Genomic DNA, 7,009 nt, shown 5'->3' with positions numbered 1-7,009 from the left:
TGGGCCAAACGCAGGCAGGTGGGACTAGTGTAGCTGGGACATGTTGGTCAGAGTGTGCAAGTTGGGCCGAAGGGCCTGTTTCCGTACTGGATGACTATGAATTCAATGTTATCCAAAATTAGAGACTTTAATGTAATGTTTTCTAAAATGAGAGAGTTTAATGTTTTCTAAAATGAGAGAGTTTAATGTTATCTAGAATTGGAGAATTTGATATTACCTAAAATTTAATGCAATGTAAACTTGGAGAATTTAGTTCCCTAAAATTGGAGAATGTAATGTTACTTAAAATTACAGAATTGAATGTTACTTAAAATTGGAGAATTTAATGTTCTCCACAATTTAATGTTATGTAAAGTTGGAGAATTTAGAGTTCCCTAAAATTGGAGAATTTAATATTACCTAAAATTGGAGAATTTAATGTTACTTAAGATTTAATGTTACATAAAACTGGAGAATGTAATGTTACTTAAAATTGGAGAATTTAATGTTCTCTAAAATTGGAGAATTTAGTGTTACCTAAAATTGGAAAGTTTAATGTTATCTAAAATTTAATGTTAAGTAAAATTGGAGAATTTAGTGTTCTCTAAAATTGGAAAGACTAATGTTATCTACGATTGAAGATTTTAATGTTACTTAAAATTAGAGACTTTAATGTTCCCTAAAATTAGAGAATTTAAGTGTTGCTCAAAAATGAGAATAATTGGAGAATTTAATGTTACCTACAATTAGAGAATTTAATGTTACTTAAAATTGGAGAATTTAATGTTACCTAAAATCAGAGAATTTAGTTACTTAAGATTGGAGAATTCAGTGTTATCCACAAATTAGAGTGGTTAATGTTGTCTAAAATTGGAGCTTTTAGAGTTCCCTAAAATTGGAGAATTTACTGTTCTCTAAAATTGGAGAATTTAATGTTCTCTAAAATTGGAGAATTTACTGTTCTCTAAAATTGGAGAATTTACTGTTCTCTAAAATTGGAGAATTTACTGTTCTCTAAAATTGGAGAGTTTAACATTATCTAAAATTGGAGAGTTTAATGTCACCTCCAGTTGGAGAGGTCAATGTTTAGTGAGCTTCCTGTTTGTTCGCTGTGAAGACAACACCTCCACCCCCAGTCCTTGCACGTGGTGTAGACACCTCTCGCGTGATACTGGCGCTGGTAACACCCAGGGAAATGTCTACGTGCTCTCGCAGTCGTGCGATCGATCGATCGGCCGCTGGAATTGTGCCGACCCTTTGCCTTCCTCGCCACGCCAGCACCCCTCCTATCCACGGTGGCACGGCGGTAGAGTTGCCGCCTTACAGCGAATGCAGCGCCGGAGACCCGGGTTCCATCCCGACTACGGGCGCCGTCTGTACGGAGTTTGCACGTGACCTGCGTGGGTTTTCTCCGAGATCTTCGGTTTCCTCCCACACTCCAAAGACGAGCAGGTTTGTAGGTTAATTGGCCGGGTAAATGTAAAAATTGTCCCCTAGTGTGTGTAGGATAGTGTTAGTGTGCGGGGATCGCTGGGCGGCACGGACCCGGTGGGCCGAAGGGCCTGTTTCCGCGCTGTATCTCTAAACTAAACTAAAACGAAACTAAATTCATTTGCGGCTGACCTATCTCTCCCTCCAACCCCATTCTCCTGCCTTCTCCCCATAACCCCTGACACCCGCACCGTGACGGGACAGAGACCGCGGCTGGGCCCGGGTTGGTGCCGCGGAGGGGACCCGGTGGTAATAGTGGAGCGGTCAGCGCGGTGCCCGATGATGGCGCCGACCGACGGACAGACGGACCACGTGGGGGTGAGCACGCCGCGGCCGCGGAGAGGAACGTGGGGGATGAGGACGCTGTGAGGGACCGGGTGGAGGAGAACAAAGGGGGGCCTGGCGCTCGAATGGCCGACTCCTGCACCTATTGTCTATTGTCCTGCGTCTAGCCTGTCCAATCCCTCAAGAATTTTATATGTTCCTACAAGATCCCCCTCTCATCCTTCTAAATTCCAGTGAATACAAGCCCAGTCGCAGAGTGATACAGCGTGGAAACAGGCCCTTCGGCCCAACTCGCCCACACCGGCCAACATGCCCCAGCTACACTAGCCCCACCTGCCTGCGCTTGGTCCATATCCCTCCAAACCTGTCCTGTCCATGTACCTGTCTAACTGTTTCTTAAACGTTGGGATAGTCCCAGCCTCAACTACCTCCTCTGGCAGCTTGTTCTATTCACCCACCACCCTCTATGTGGAAAAATTACCCCTCAGATTCCTATTAAATCTTTTCCCCCTTCACCTTGAACCTATGCCCTCTGGTCCTCGATTCCCCTACTCTGGGCAAGAGACTCTGTGCGTCTACCCGATCTATTCCTCTCATGATTTTATACACCTCCATTATAAGATCACCCTTCATCCTCCTGCGCTCCAAGGAATAGAGACCCAGCCTGCTCAACCTCTCCCTGTAGCTCATACCCTTGAATCCTGGCAACATCCTCGTACCATCAATGAAGTCGCCCCATCAATTAAGTTCTATTGTATCTAGGGGTTGCCAACTTTCTCATTCCCAAATAAAGGACAAGGTGACGTCACCGCCCCGCGCCCCACGTGACCTCACCCAGCCAGCGACCACGTGCTCCCGCTTCAACAATGGTGGCTGCCCGGGACGGGAGATGGGTTGCTACACAACCTCCGTTAGGCGGCGCCCGGGCCTCAGGACCGACAGCGTCCGGGCCCACACTGTCCGGGCCTACAGTGTCCGGACCTATTGCGTCCGGGCCTACACTGTCCGGACCTACACTGTCCGGGCCTACAGTGTCCGGACCTACACTGTCCGGGCCTACACTGTCCGAGCCTACAGCGTCTGGACCTACAGTGTCCGGGCCTACACAGTCCGGGCCTACAGCATCTGGACCTACACTGTCCGGGCCTACACTGTCCGGGCCTACAGTGTCCGGACCTACACTGTCCAGGCCTACAATGTCCGGGCCTACAGTGTCCAGACCTACACTGTCCGGGCCTACACTGTCTGGACCTACACTGTCCGGGCATACACTCTCCGGGCCTACACTGTCCGGGCCTACAGTGTCCGGCCCTACAGCATCCGGGCCTACAGTGTCTGGGCCTACAGTGTCCGGGCCTAATACAGGACAATGGCGGTCCCTTATGGGATAAAACCAATTTAGCCCAAAATATGGAATGTCCCGGCTAATACGGGACAGTTGGCAACCCTAGTCTCGACCCAAAAGGCCGCCCATTCCTTCTCTCCTGAGATGCTGCCCGTCCCGCTGAGCCACTCCAGGCATTTTGTGTCTGCCTTCGATTTAAACCAGCGTCTGCTGGTTTCTTTCCTACACATTCTGTCGGGCGAACAAAGGTCTTTAAAGGTCAGCGCTCTGCGTTTCGCAAATGGAAAAACTGGTTTCCTCTCCGTAAATCACTGATGTCAACCACCTTACTGCCAACCTTTCTGGTAAATCTTTTCTCTCGTTTCCCTGCAGAGCGCCGCTGATGTCACCTCGGGTGCAGTTTACCGTACCCAGCGGCTCCATTTCTGATGCTCCGGTCCCGTCTGGTCTAAACGCAAAGGTTACGCTTCGCCCACTAGGTTCCCCCGCTTCCCGCCCGACTCTCCCATCCGGAAACATCGCTAATAGTAGCAGGAGGAGGCCACTCGGCCCCTCCGAGCCAGCGCCGCCATCCATTGTGATCGCGGCTGATCATCCACAATCAGTAACCCGTGCCTGCCTTCTCCCCATATCCCTTGATTCCGCTAGCCCCTAGAGCTCTATCTAACTCTCTTTTAAATTCATCCAGTGAATCGGCCTCCACTCCCCTCTGTGGCAGAGAATTCCACAGATTCACAACTCTCTGGGTGAAAAAGTTTTCTTCTCACCTCAGTTTTAAATGGCCTCCCCTTTATTCTCAGACTGTGTGTGTGTGGCCCCTGGTTCTGGACTCCCCCAACATTGGGAACATTTTTCCTGCATCTAGCTTGTCCAGTCCTTTTATAATTTTGTACGTCTCTCTAAGACCCCCTCTCATCCTTCGAAACTCCAGTGAATACAAGCCCCAGTCTTTCCAATCTTTCCTCGTACGACAGTCCCGCCATCCCGGGGATTAACCTGGTGAACCTACGCTGCACTGCCTCAATAGCAAGGACGTCCTTTCCCAAATTAGGAGACCAAAATCAGGGTGGCACGGTGGCGCAGCGGTAGAGTTGCCGCCTTACAGCGAATGCAGCGCCGGAGACTCAGGTTCGATCCTGACTACGGGCGCCGTCTGTACGGAGTTTGTACGTTCTCCCCGTGACCTGCGTGGGTTTTCTCCGAGATCTTCGGTTTCCTCCCACACTCCAAAGACGTACAGGTATGTAGGTTAATTGGCTGGGTAAATGTAAAAATTGTCCCTAGTGTGTGTAGGATAGTGTTAATGTGCGGGGATAGCTGGGCGGCGCGGACTCGGTGGGCCGAAGGGCCTGTTTCCGTGCTGTATCTCTAAAGCCTAGTCTTTCCGATCTTTCCTCGTACGACAGTCCCGCCATCCCGGGGATTAACCTGGTGAACCTACGCTGCACTGCCTCAATAGCAAGGACGTCCATCCTCAAAAATTAGGAGACCAAAACTGCACACAGTACTCCAGGTGCGGTCTCACCAGGGCCCTGTACAACTGCAGAAGGACCTCATTATTTCTATAAGGAGTAAGTCAAGAAAGGAGGGTAGGGGGGGAAATCAATCTGAAGTGACCCACCTCCTAAGGTTCAGTTCAATTTGGTTTATTGTCACGTGTACCGAGGTACAGCGAAAAGCTTTTGTCGAATGCTAACCAGTCAGCGGAAAGACAACACACGATTACAATCAAGCCCTTCACAGTCTGTGTGTGTGTGTGGATACGTATTAAGGGGGAACAACGTTTAGTGCAAGGTAGTGCAAGCGAATGGTGTTTATTGGCATTCATAGCGAGGGGATTTGAGTATAGGAGCAGGGAGGTTCTGCTGCAGTTGTACAGGGCATTGGTGAGACAACACCTGGAGTATTGCGTACAGTTTTGGTCTCCTAATCTGAGGAAAGACATTCTTGCCATAGAGGGAGTACAGAGAAGGTTCACCAGATGGATCCCTGGGATGGCAGGACTTTCATATGAAGAAAGACTGGATAGACTCGGCTTGTACTCGCTGGAATTTAGAAGATTGAGGGGGTATCTTATAGAAACTTCCAAGATTCTTAAGGGGTTGGACAGGCTAGATGCAGGAAGATTGTTCCCGATGTTGGGGAAGTCCAGAACAAGGGGGGTCACAGTTTAAGGATAAGGGGGAAGTCTTTTAGGACCGAGATGAGAAAGTTTTTTTTCACACAGAGAGTGGTGAATCTGTGGAATTCTCTGCCACAGAAGGTAGTTGAGGCCAGTTCATTGGCTATATTTAAGAGGGAGTTAGATGTGGCCCTTGTGGCTAAAGCGATCAGTGGGTATGGAGAGAAGGCAGGTACGGGATACTGAGTTGGATGATCAGCCATGATCATATTGAATGGCGGTGCGTACAGGCTCGAAGGGCCGAATGGCCTACTCCTGCACCTATTTTCTATGTTTCTATGTAAAGCCAGCAAAGTCTGATGAAGTACTTCCCAGTCCGAGGGTGGGCGGTTCGGTTGCCTGATAACAGCCGGGAAGAAACTGCCCCCGAATCTGGAGGTGTGCGTTTGCACAAGTTCACGAGCGATAGGAGCAGAATGAGGCCGTTCGGCCCGTCGAGTCCAATCCGCACCGAGGACGGACGCAAAATGCCGGGGTAACGGCGGGCCGGGCAGCATCTCTGGAGAGAAGGAACGGGTGACGTTTTGGGCCGAGAGACTTCGTCAGACTGATTTCGCTGGAACTCTGCTCTGAATAGACTTCCCCCTGACCACTGCGACTGACCTCCACCCTAACCCACAACCACATTGCTAACAGGTGGTCAAACTACGCCTCTGACAGTCAGCCCTTGTGTGGAATCAGAGGAAGGCTAGTTCTCTCCTCCAGCTAGACGCCGAAACAGGCCCTTCGGCCCGACTTGCCCACGCCAACCCAGCATGCCCCATCTACGCTAGTCCCACCTGCACGCGTTCGGCCCGAATAACTCTCAACCTGTCCTGTCCACGTACCTGTCCAAATGTCTTTTAAATGTTACCAGACCAAGTGGACCAGTTGGGCCCAAACCTCTCCTGCATTGGTGCAGCACCCTCTCCTCACCACTCCCTCCCTCTCCCTTCCCTCCTCCACCCTCACTCCCTTCTCCCTCCCTCTCTCTCCCCTCCCCCCACTCCATCCCTCCTCCCCGCTCCCTCCCTCCCTCCCCTCCCACCCCTCCACCCTTCCCTCCAATTCCCCTCCCCCACTCCTACCCCCCACTCCATCCCCCCTCCCTCCCTCCAACCCCCTCCTTCCCTCCCTCCCCTCCAACTCTCTCTCCCCTCCCCGCACTCCAACCCCCCTCCCTCCAACCCCCCTCCCTCCTTCCCCCCACTCCCACCCCTTCCCTCCAACCCCCCTCCCTCTTCCCCTTCATCCCCCTTCCCACTCCATCCCCCTCCCTCCTCCCCGCTCCCTCCCTCCCTCCTTCCCCCCACTCCATCCCCCTCTGTCTCCCCCCTCCTTCCCCCTTCCCTCCAACCCCCCTCCCTCCAATCCGCTCCCTCCCACCCTCCCCTTCACCCTCCCTCCTCCTCGCTCCCTCCCCCCACTCCATCCCCCCTCCCTCCTCCCCGCTCCCTCCTTCCCCCCACTCCATCCCCCTCTCTCTCCCCCCTCCTTCCCCCTTCCCTCCAACCCCCCTCCATCCAATCCGCTCCCTCCCACCCTCCCCTTCACCCTCCCTCCTCCTCACTCCCTCCCACCCCTCCACCCTTCCCTCCAACTCCCCTCCCCCCACTTCATCCCCCCTTTCTCCCCTCCCTCCAACCCCCCACCCTTCCCTCCATCCCCTCCCCCCCACTCCATCCCCCTCCCTCCCTCCCTCCTACCCCCTCCTTCCCTCCAACCCCCCTCCCTCCTTCCCCCCACTC

This window comes from Rhinoraja longicauda, chromosome 44, assembly GCF_053455715.1.
Source record: "Rhinoraja longicauda isolate Sanriku21f chromosome 44, sRhiLon1.1, whole genome shotgun sequence".
NCBI lineage: Eukaryota > Metazoa > Chordata > Chondrichthyes > Rajiformes > Arhynchobatidae > Rhinoraja > Rhinoraja longicauda.
Note: the sequence above shows the minus strand (reverse complement) of the source record.